The sequence below is a fragment of the Peromyscus eremicus genome, chromosome 14, assembly GCF_949786415.1.
Source record: "Peromyscus eremicus chromosome 14, PerEre_H2_v1, whole genome shotgun sequence".
Lineage (NCBI taxonomy): Eukaryota > Metazoa > Chordata > Mammalia > Rodentia > Cricetidae > Peromyscus > Peromyscus eremicus.
This window is the reverse complement of record NC_081430.1, coordinates 3,315,209-3,326,590: the sequence shown is the minus strand read 5'-3', so window position 1 is coordinate 3,326,590 and position 11,382 is coordinate 3,315,209. Positions and strand designations below refer to the sequence as shown.

The window sequence follows — 11,382 nt, the reverse complement described above, 5'->3', positions numbered from 1 at the left end:
TTGCTGTTTGTTATTGAGATTTTGAGGTTGCTTGTTATTGCAACAAAACTTGATGAGAGCTGATTCATATGCTCTGTAATCATCAAACCCGGCCGTCCCAGGCCCCCCACAAGTTGCCTCAAATTAAAAAGAAATCCTTAATGTTTTTTTTTTTGTGATATTTTATAATACTAGGCCAAATGAAAATAAAACCATCTTCATTAAAATTTGTTTTCTTGACTCATAATAATGGCTGTACAAAATGGACTTGCATAAATAGCTTTGAAACTAGACCACCAAGAAAGGAACAGTTCAAGCAAAGGCCCTGGGGCAGAATATGAGGAGCTGAGGTTTACCTTCACTGGGAAGTGGTAGGCAGTGGGCTCACAGGCAATGAGCTCCAGTAAAAGTGCAGTTTCAGGATGGAAGCAGAAGGTGGCACCATGGCGCCTTCATGGGCATTATGGCCCACACATGGTGGTGTGACACGTCTCACTTCTGAAGTGCTGTGTCCTTGAAGCAAACCATGAGTCAGAACTGGGACAACTCTGGAAATGTCTTCATCTATGACATGGCCTTGTGGGGTCATGGTGCCTGTGTCTCTCCTCCAGGACTCTGGAGCTCCCCTGACTGTCAAATGCACTTGGGGGGGGGGGGGCTCCAAGGCTTCCCCTTCATGGGGGCTCATTTCCTTCCATCCCCAAATGGTGAAGGGACTGACTCCAACCAGTGCTCCCATTCTGATGGGTCTTTCTTGACTTTCCTCAGTAGCAGGCAGCCTGGGCCACATCCACATCAGGACCACTAAGGTCCCAGAGCCGGGATCCCTGAGCTATCTCAGTGGGAAAAGCCAGAGAAAGCGGCATACAGCCAGGCCTGAGGAGACTATGGTGCCCTTCAGGAAGAGAGTACTTTGGGGCAGCGAGCACACACCCACACACTCTCTCCACTGTCTTCAGCCTGAAGAAGCTAACGTGCCTTTGAATTCCAGAGCTGGTGGTTTTCAAAGCACCTGGCTGCATCTATGTAAGACACAGCTGTGTTTAACGTGTTTCCTAATTCATGGTCACTTTGTCCAATGGCAAGTTTCTACCCATTGGATAGTCCATACAACTGTGTAATTAGTTCACTACAAACCCAATATCTTAGAGTCTACAGTAAGTCTAATATAATGGGAAATAAGCTAAACGGGAAAGTTTATACTTAAAATAGTTAGAGCCACTGCCTGTGGTGGGAGAGAAACAAAACAGTGTGGAGACGTTTGGTGGTCTCTAGGGGAGGGAAATACGTGAGGGGCAGGAAGCTGAGGTGGGTCAAGACACAGCAGGAAGGCAGAAGTGAGAGTGTGGGGCTGGCCAAGTGGAACCCAGAAAGAGACCAAGGCTGACTTCTTTGATGAGGTACAATGCAAATTTAGACTTCATTTTCTCCTAAATGAAATATACAAAAAGACACACACACACACACACACACACACACACACACACACAAAGAGAGAGAGAGAGAGAGAGAGAGAGAGAGAGAGAGAGAGAGAGAGAGAAGGCTCCCCAAACAACCTTCTTGCTATTGGTGTTTGAAAATACCCATTAAATGCAACATTTGCCAATAAGTCCCTTCAATTCCCCATACTCTAGCAGTTCTCTGGCTCCATCCTCACCCTCGCCCCCCCCCCACTCCTTCTTTCCAGAGACCTGGATTTAGAACCCAAGACCCACCAGCTCAGGTGGTTAGACCTCAGGTGGGCCATCCTCCACCCCTTCCCCGCAGGGTTCTTAAAAATCAGACTGCCAGAGAAGGCAGAGACTGAAGTATGGGTTTCCTTTAAAGATCACCTGGCTTTTCTTTGGTTAATGCCTAAGAATGTCCCCCAGACCTAGCTCAAAGGCCACAGCACTGGCATATTTATTAAGTGTCTTCTGGCAGCCTTGGGAGGCAGAACAGGAAAATCAGGTCAGGGCAGGTATCTGGAACCTGCCTGGGAGCAGGCCTGGCATTGGGAGCTCAAAGCTGCCTAGTTTACACTGCTGCCTTGGGAGGTGGGTGTGGATCTGATGGCCAGAGAGAGTGGGCTTCCGTTCTCCAAGTTGCTTCCCTCTCAAGCCCAGCCCAACTGTGGCTCCTTTGTCCACAATGTTCTGGGCCGGTCTTCTCGGTCTGGAGACCTACCCTGGGAGACACAGGCTAACACAGCGCTACAATGCCCTGCTTTGTGATCTTGACAGGAGGATTTGTCATGAGCTGAGAGATTGGTCCCTGGCAGATCCTGGCGTGTGGTGAACAGCTGTGTGTCAGCCACTATATTCAGAGGACGCCCCATCTGATACCGCAGCTGGGCTCTGAGATTTATCCAAGATGGGTTGCCTCCACTTCCCCTTGGATGCCTGTGGCCTTAGATTTGTTAGCACCTTGAATGTAGAGCCCAAGCTAGGGTTGTTCGTGCTGGTGATGGTTGCTTGGAGCTGGGGGCTTGAAGCCAGACTACAGTGGAAATGTACTCCAGCTTACAGGAGCAGGGTCCCCACGGTTGTGCATAGCCCTTCTGTAGTCCTACTAGCAGCAGGGGTGACAACATGGCATGTTTAAGGACTGCCCATCCCTGATTGGAACACAGGTCTCTAATCAGCAGCGGCGGTGGCGGCAGCCCTGTGGCTGGGCATCCATCCAGAGAAAATGGAATCAAGTACTTCTTTGATTGTGGGGTTGGGAGTTGTTTTTTTTCTCAATTTTAATTAATTGACATTTTCACACACACACACACACACACACACACACACACACACACACACATAATGCATTTCAGTCATATTCACCACCCCTATTACTTGCACACAGGAGGCAGAGGCAGGCAGAGCTCTGTGAGTTTGAGGCCAGCCTGATCTGCATAGTGAGTTCCAGGGAGACCCTATCTCAACAAAAGAACAACAAATCACAACTCATCTAATACTTACAATGTCACCTTATTAAAATTTAGAATCTTGATTCATTGCAGATACTGTAAAGAAACTAGAAAATAAGCCATAAACTAGAGAATAAGGTATGTATCACAGACAAATGATGAAAGCCTAGAATCAATAATACATGGAGTCATGTAATCCTAATGGGGTAGAAAAAGTTGGGCAAAAACCCCAAAAAAAACAAAAAACAAGTCCCCCCAAACAAAAATGTGAATGGACATTTTACAGACAGAAGAGCATGGGGGCCAGTAGACACAGGAAGGTGGTAAAGAAGCCTGTTGGTACCCAGGAAAATGCAAACAAGCACTATGAGGCCATCTCCTGGGTCCAGGCCCAGTGTGTCCCTAGGCTGAGCCCATCCCCCTCCGTACAGGCCTTTGGGAGTCTAGCCTGGGCTCTGGAGAGCCTCTCCTCCATCCAGAACTCTGCCCAGAGCCTTCTCTTCTGTCCCGACCAATAGATCCTCCACGGTCACAGCCCTCTCCAGTCTTCCTCTGCTGTTCTCCCAGTCACAGCTGGCCAAAGCTGTAAGGATCATTTCAAATATGAAATTCTACTCACTGCTCCAGGCTGAGGTCCATGGGGACCGAGGACAGGCGAACACAGCTCGCAATTAGCACCTTCTAGGTCAAGTCAGCTTCTTGACTTCCCTCAGAGGACTACAGAGTTGTCCTTCCCCTGTGGGCAGGCCCCCACAGCAAGGCACAGTGCAGACAGAGGCTGCCTTAGTGGCTGTGGGCACCTTTCCTCCTGAGCTTACCAGGTTGGATGCCTCTCTTGAGTTGCCTTGAAGCACCTACATGGGCAGCAGAAAGCATATCCTGAAGTAAGGGAAGCCATGCTTGGAATAACCAGAAACTCTGTGCCATTCTGTGACCAAGAGGATGAGTGCTGACCAGTAGGGCTTGGGAGCCAGTTCTGTCTTGATTCACTTAGGACCTGCTGAACCCTTTGCTCAGTGTGGTGGCTGAGGGACCACCCCGCCGCAGTCTGTGCCCTTATCACACTGCTCTCCCGGTTTGCCTTTACTCTCCCGACCTTGTGTCCCAACCTGTTCTGTAGCGCAGGCTGCTATTGTCTCCGTGACCTTTATACAATGGCGGCGGGCTGGACAGATCTCCATCAGCTCCAGCCAACCACAGATTTTACTCCGTTCTTGGTCCTCCCTTTGTTTCTCCCTTTTGCTCTGCAAAACAAGCTCTTATTATGCACCAGGCAGCTTGTAGGAAAGGAGGACACATTAGTGAGCAACACTAACAGCCCTGTCCTCCTGCAGATTGTATTCTAGCTGAAGCAAGAAACGAAAGTAATGACAGTATATAGTCTTGAGGAGAACACCCAAGTGTCTGAATGGCCACAGCTGTGAAAATAACACAATTTACTGAGCACTTAATAATACTAGATACTAATGGAACAGCTATGTGGCAACTCATTCAAATTGCACTGTTCTGTTCTTCTTAGGAGGTCACAGAAGAGGTGCAGAGACTTCCCATCACCACTGTCTCCTAAGAAATGGATTGCATGCAAAAGTAGGAGACAGAAATCTCCGTGCTTAGTTTCCATGTGCTATAGTTTTGAATGTCCCCACCAAAACTTATACTAAAGTCTAATCATTACTTTAGAATATTAGAGGTGTGGTGGTTTGAATAGGAATGGCCCCCATAGGCTCATATATTTGAATGCTTAGTCACCAGGGAGTGGCACTATTTGAACAGATTAAAAGGATTAGGAGGTGTGGCCTTGTTGAGGAACTGTGTCTCTGGGGGTGGGTTTTGAGGTCTCTCTCCTCCTGGTGCCTGCAGATTCAGATGTAGAACTCTCAGTTTCTTCTTCAGCACCATGTCTGCCATCAAGCTCCCTGCCGTGACAACAATAGACTAAACCTCTGAAACCGTAAGCCAGCCCCAATTAAATACTTTCTTTCATAAGAATTGCCGCAGTCATGGTGTCTCTTCACCGCAGCAGAACAGTGACTAAGACAGGAGGTGACATGACCATTCCATAGAATGACAGAATGAGTGCTTTGGGTCTGAAATGGCCACTGTCTTCCTTCTCTGCAGAGATCTTGCCTGTCCTGGGTACACCTATCTGATTGGTGGTGGGTCACAGGGACACAGGGCTGCCCTGGACAGACTTGGGGCCTGACCTAGCAGAGAGCACAGGGTCAGAGGTGCTTCTGAAGGCTTCTGGACCAGGATTTCAAACAGAGCCCAAGGCAAACTCTTGAGTACATTTCCCAGTACATGCCGATGCAGCGTACATGTACTAGGAAAGGCTAAATGTCTTGAAGTACAGAGAGGCCACCCACAATGGCAACCCTTGCACACTGCTTTTCCAAAGTAGAGTCTCCAGCACAGTCCAGAGTTAGTATTTCCACATTCCTTCTATGCCAATAGTGACAGGAAGCTAAGCTCAGGTGCAGAATGAATTGCTGAAGCTCCATGAGACAGACAATGGTGATTGCTTCTTCCTGGCTTGCAGTGAAAGAATACCAAGACACCCGTAAGCTGTGTGACCCTTGTTGTATGAATCCTAATTGGTCTTAATAAAAACCCGGAGCTAGATATCAGGGTGAAAAATGAAAGATCAGAGAAGCAGAGTAAGCCACAGCCATCATCTCTTATCTTACCAACTCCTCAGCCTGAAAGAGCCAGAGTTCCTGCCTCCTCCTGCCTTATATTCCTTTCTCTGCCCAGCCATATCACTTCCTGTCTCAACCTTCTTAGTGCTGGGATTAAAGGTATGTACTACCATTGCCTGGCTCTGTTTCTCTTTTAGACTGGATTAATCTCATGTAGCCTAGCGTGGACTTGAACTCACAGAAATCCATACAATCTCTGCCTCTGCCTCCTCAGTGCTAGGATTAAAGGTATGTGACACCACTGCCTGGACTCTATGTTTAATCTAGTGGCTTGTTCTGTCCTCTGATCTTCAGGCAAATTTTATTTGTTCAAAATATCACTATATTTCCCCTTTTTGTCTAAAATAATAAAAGGTTATAACTAATATAAGAAAAACTATATACATACAATAAGTACAATAACTATATACAATATATAGTCAAAAATTATATTAACAATGTCTAGTCCATTAACATTTGGCAAATTCAGAAAAAATGCTCCGTTATGTATCTTATTTTAGTGAGTCCAAAATGTACCTAATTCACTTTCTATCTAACTTTTACTACCAACCGAAAACTATCTTTTGATGTCTCTCAAATTTACTCACTTTATACCTCTTTAGTGAGTTTCTTTTCTGAATTTGTTAACAAGGAAAACTATAACTATAACTATCTAATCTTCAACTCCATCAGAGACCCAAGAAGGAAATAATACTACCTAAGTAAGCAGGAAGTGCAAACAAATGACTTCTAAAAATGTGAGAAATGACAGAAACAGCTGGCTGCCTGGACATTCACCCAAGGTTCCTCTGCAATGTTGGGTCATCCATCTTCAGCCTACAGGCCTAGCATATCTGACAGACTCATCTATGAAGCAGGATTTTCTAAAGAGCTTTCCTCTCTTGTCTTGGCAAGGATCGGCTGTCCTTTCTTTTGTGTCCTGCTTGTCCATTTGGACAGCATACTGTCAGCAGTCAAGGCAAGGACACTTGCTTGCCCAGTGGCTAACTTTTGCCACAAAGAAAGTAAACTCCATAAGGAGTTTTTCCGATGCCCATCATCTTTTCTGAAGTAGATTGGTGCTGCCAGGAGCAGATGTGTCTCATTGTGATTAAAAAAAAAAAAAGAATCTATGTCATTAAAACATCTTAAATGCCATATTCTGTAAATCTCTGAAGTGTTTGAAGACTATCTAAAATATATCTCTGTTTGACCTTGAAAACATACCTAACATGACTACAAGTTTAATTGCAATAGGTGACTAACTACTAACCTGCATTTCTTTATTATCCTAATTAGTTGATAATAATAATTTTCAAGGACTAGTAATTTGCATTACATTGTTAAATGAGATGTATAGGTACAATACCTTGAACAAGATTAGAAATACATGTATACAACATTCTAGCAAAATAATCTCAACTTTGTATCAATATACAAAGATTCATATCAATGTAAAACATTTAAAACTAGTAGTTGCTTTTTAAAAGTAGATTCAATAATCTACCTTTTATCTTATCTTATCTGTATTCCCCCTTTTTCTTTTCAAAACAAGAACCTCAATCTAATCTCCTTTGTTTTGCTTTTTTTCTGACCAATAACAACTTGTAACCAACCACCCTAAACAATGACAATTATCCATAACCCATTGAATGACCAAAAACCACCCACCTTACCTCTTGGGAATGTGGGTATTGTATTCTTAAAATTACTTCCTATTGTCTGGGGGCATCTTTAGGGGATCCTGAAAAGAAAAAATTGGGTTAATTGTCAAGTCCTGGGAGAGTTAGCTGTATCATTTGTTGTCCAGTCTCTGCATAATGGGAAGGTGCAGGGCTTGTCTCAAGTCCTGGCTAGAGTAGTCTGTGAGGCTGGATCTGTCCTGAGCAGTTTGTAGTCCAAAGCTGATCTTTGGGTGGTGTTTGTCAGCTTAGTGGCATTATCATCATCCTGACGGAATCGTCATTGTGGGATCCTATCATCTTTTTGGAGACTTCAGAGATTGCTTTAGGTCAAATTATTCCTTTTCTTGGTAATCTTTTCTAGGTAGTTCTCCCTTTTTCTTTGGATGCTTATTTGTCCAAAGATCTTTAAATTCTTCAAGATAGTTGTTTTTGTTTTCCTGAAAAGACAAAAACAAAACCTTTCCCCATTACCACAGACCCCAGGGAAGTTGTACAGCCTCCCTAAGACTCAATATCTTTGCCTGTAAAATCAGGCTAAGAACTTCTTTCTTGCCTGTGGGACCTTAGTGAGAATCACGAGAAGTAATTTCCCTAAACATGTCCTGTAAACCCTAAGGTGGCTGCAAGGTGTGCGGTGACCTTGCAGTGACCTAGGGTAAAACACCACAGAGCTTGTTCAGGCGAGGGCAAGCTGGGGTTGAAACTCCTGCTCATGAGAACAAGTCACACATAGTAAAAGTCTTTCTTCTATGATACAGAAACATTCTTCAGATTAATGGGAGGTCTGGAAAACGCCTCGATGAGTAAAGGTATCTGCTGTGCAAACCCAGTAACCTGAGTAAAAGTGACAGGACAGAACTGACTCCTCAAAGTTGTCCTGTGATCTACACACACACACACACACACACACACACACACACACACGCACACGCATGCACACGTGCCCACCATGACATGCATACCCCCCTAACACATAACGTGCACACACACAATAATCATGTACAAATAACTGTTTAAAGATTAACTTGTTTCCTTAGACAGTTTTTGTAGTGACTATCCCTCCCAGTCCTTCCCTTCCTCCCCTAGCTGAGAGGCTGAGGGCCCGGGAGGAGCTGGAGAGTCAGTGTGGAGATAACAGGTGCCGTCGGGATTGGGCTGTACATCCAGGGGTCATGCCATGCTGTGCTCTAACAGCTCCACTGCAAACATCACCCTGTGGGTCAGCTGGGGCAACAGCTGCAGCATAAGGTCTCTCCCTAGGACGGGTGTGGAACCCGGCAGATGTGTTGTTCACCCTCCACAGTGACAGATGTGGCTCTGAAAACAACAGGGTCCTTCCCCCGACAGGCTCCACTGGCTTCTTTTCCTGGGAGGAGTAATCAGAGATTTCAGTTGCTTGGATAAAGGAAACTCGTTTGTTGGGCCCCCTCCTGCTTGCCATATGCCACTGAGTTTAATCCTCCCACAAGCCCCATGAAGAATTAGCCACACTTTATATACAAGAAAGCTGAGCCTTAGAGAAACCCAGCATCTAACTCAGCCTTGCAGATGGAAGGGAGCAGCATGGCTAAAACTGGAACTCGGGTTTGTTGGGCCCCACATCATAGTCTCTGACAAGGTTCATTACAAAGCAGGTCATCAGTACCTTCTAACTACACGTCCCGGCCCTACGCTGGGGCAGTGAGAGAAGGAGAGAGAGGCCCAGGAAGCAAGGTCCTGGGCTTGTGGAGTTGGAGCAAATTCAGAGAGTATTTGACCAGGGAAGCCCATACATAGCCTGGGCCTCTAGTTCTCCCATCACTCTCTAAAGGCCAGTGGGGGGCCTGGAGTAAGAGCCATGAGTGTTCTGATGGGCTGCTACTTGGATGAAAGGGTCAGTTTAGTTGGACCAGAAGGACTGTGTGAGTCACACTCCAGATCAGTTCCTTGGTGGTCAGAGGGTCCTGTGCTCATGTTGAAGGGGTTATTTAGCTCAGTCAAGGTTTGACTCCTCACCCAGGGCTCTTTCTATCCCCACCATCAGGCATGAGTTGAGCCTTGAAGAGTGAGGCCAGTGGTTCTGGCCAGCTAAGGGAAAGAGATCCGGCTCGGGGCCTGGGCTGCTCCTCTCCTGCCAGCATCTGTGTGGTCCACCCACACCAAGCCTATGGCTTCTTCAAACCCCTGCAGCTTCCACACTGCAGCAGGCCAGCATCCAGAGCCCTTCCCTTCTTTTCCTTTCTGTGAAAGAGAACATTGCCCAGTGCGTCCAGAGCCTAGTGGACATGTGTCACACCCACTGTTCGCTGGACTGTAAGGTATGTCCTCCTGAGAGGCCCCTGTCCCTGTGGTCATCCATGCTGAGCCTCTCAGTCTAGTTCTGCTCCTGCATTCCTTCCCTGCTGTGACCACCTACCAGGACCCTTGATCCTTCAACCAAAGCAACTGCTTGTCAGTCTGACATGCTGTCAAGGGAAAACTAATTCATTCTGGTCAGGAGGATGAAATCTCTGGCCTTAATGGAGAGCCAACATTCTAAGCTACTCAAGACAGACAAAAGTGAATGAGTCATACAAGCCAATCACCTGGCCCAGGGGCTACCCTAGGAAGGCAGGCTCACTTAAGCCATGCTAAATGGATAGGTGGAATAAGATGCTGTGCTTCCCATCCCAGAATTCCCTCCCATTAGGACAGTCCCCATTGGGCAGCCATGAGGTTTGGCTGGCTCTGCCCACCTTTCTAACAACCTTTTCTTTTTCTTTGCTCTTCTTCTTGGTTTTTGTTTGTTTGCTTGTCTTTAACGTCAGCCTTTTCTGGTACTTTGGACTTCCTTCTTTTCCCTAAAGCCTTCCTTCCTGCCAAGTGGCTGTTTGTCCAATGTGTCTGCCCTCCATCCAGTGTCACTGAAACAGTATGGCTTGTTCCCTTCTCTTCTCCATTCTTCTCCTCTGGGCAGCTGCCTCCATTCACACCTGCCTGCCCTGGGTTGCTTTTAACACTACTGATGTTGTCCTGGAGATTCTGTTTGAGTCTGTTTGTGAGACTAAGAACCTCAAGGGGGACCCTGGTTTCCAGGCACAGTCCGGCACCCCAGTAGAACTCCAGCTTTGGGCTCAATCCCCTCCTTCCACAAGGAATTGGCTTCTACGCTTGTTATTTTGTTGAGAATAAGCATTGGCTTTGTTTGACTTTCAAACTCTTTCCAGCCTTTTAAATCTTTAGTTGGCAGAGAAAGCAAACTCGGTTCCTGGACCCTAGATGGCAACACCTCCAAGAATTCAGACTCTAATGTTAGGGTTCCAGGAAAGGGTTCCACCAGCCATAATGCCTTGAACTCACTTAAGATTAGAGCTATCAAACAACGGCTTAAAGACAGCTTCACCTGGGTGCACTGAGTTACGACTAAGTGCTGAGTTTGGAACCAGGGAAGGGGTACCTTCTTTTACCTTTGTCCTCAGACCACCCCCCGCCCAGGTTTCCTACTAATACTTACAATCCAGTGTTCAAGATGAGTGGATTCCTTTCTGGAACCATCTGTGGAATGCTTGCTCTTTCCTCTCAACTGCTTCCCCTAATCTCATCCTACACCACGCCAACTGTAGACTGTTTTGTGAAATACAGAAAATATTTGTTTACATACTTATTTTCCTGGTTTCTCTGTGTAGCCCAGTCTGGTCACAACTCTGGATCCTCCTGCTTCAGCCTCTTGAGTGCTAGGGTTATTGGCGTCCGCTGCCACATCTGGCTAAGCCTCTTGTTCTCCTAAATGATTCTCTATGACTATTTCTATGGAGGCTTTTCTCTTCACACAGGCAGGCAGAGAGACTGATCTGCTGTCCTCTGAAGTCAGAATGCACAACATCACTCTGGCTCTGCCGTCAGAGGCCAGGGGTGCATTTGCTTAAGGAGGAGGGGTGTGGGCTGCATATAGCTAGTAGGAATGGGGGTGCTGTGAATAGCTATCAGGAGGTGGGGGGTGTGGTTGCTCTCTCCAAATCCTCGTGATTCAACCTCAAGCTGGCCTATGCTCTTCAGCCCTTCCCATAAGCCTCAACTCAAACACACTTAGCACTAGGCCAACGGGCCAAAAGCACATGAGATCATGTTCTAGCTCTGCTGTGTGTCTTTGGGTGGGCTGCCCACCTCTTTGCACTTCTGACCTTGT

General features: G+C 46.5%; 1 long non-coding RNA gene across 1 annotated transcript; it reads right to left on the bottom strand.

Moving 5' to 3' along the window:
* Positions 1–7,232: 7,232 nt before the first annotated feature.
* On the bottom strand, positions 7,233–10,832 carry LOC131924493 (uncharacterized). The gene is made up of 2 exons (XR_009382920.1): positions 10,711–10,832; positions 7,233–7,675 (listed from the first exon to the last, which is right to left on the bottom strand). It is a non-coding gene; the product is annotated as an uncharacterized LOC131924493 (long non-coding RNA).
* Between the last annotated feature and the right edge of the window lie 550 nt (positions 10,833–11,382).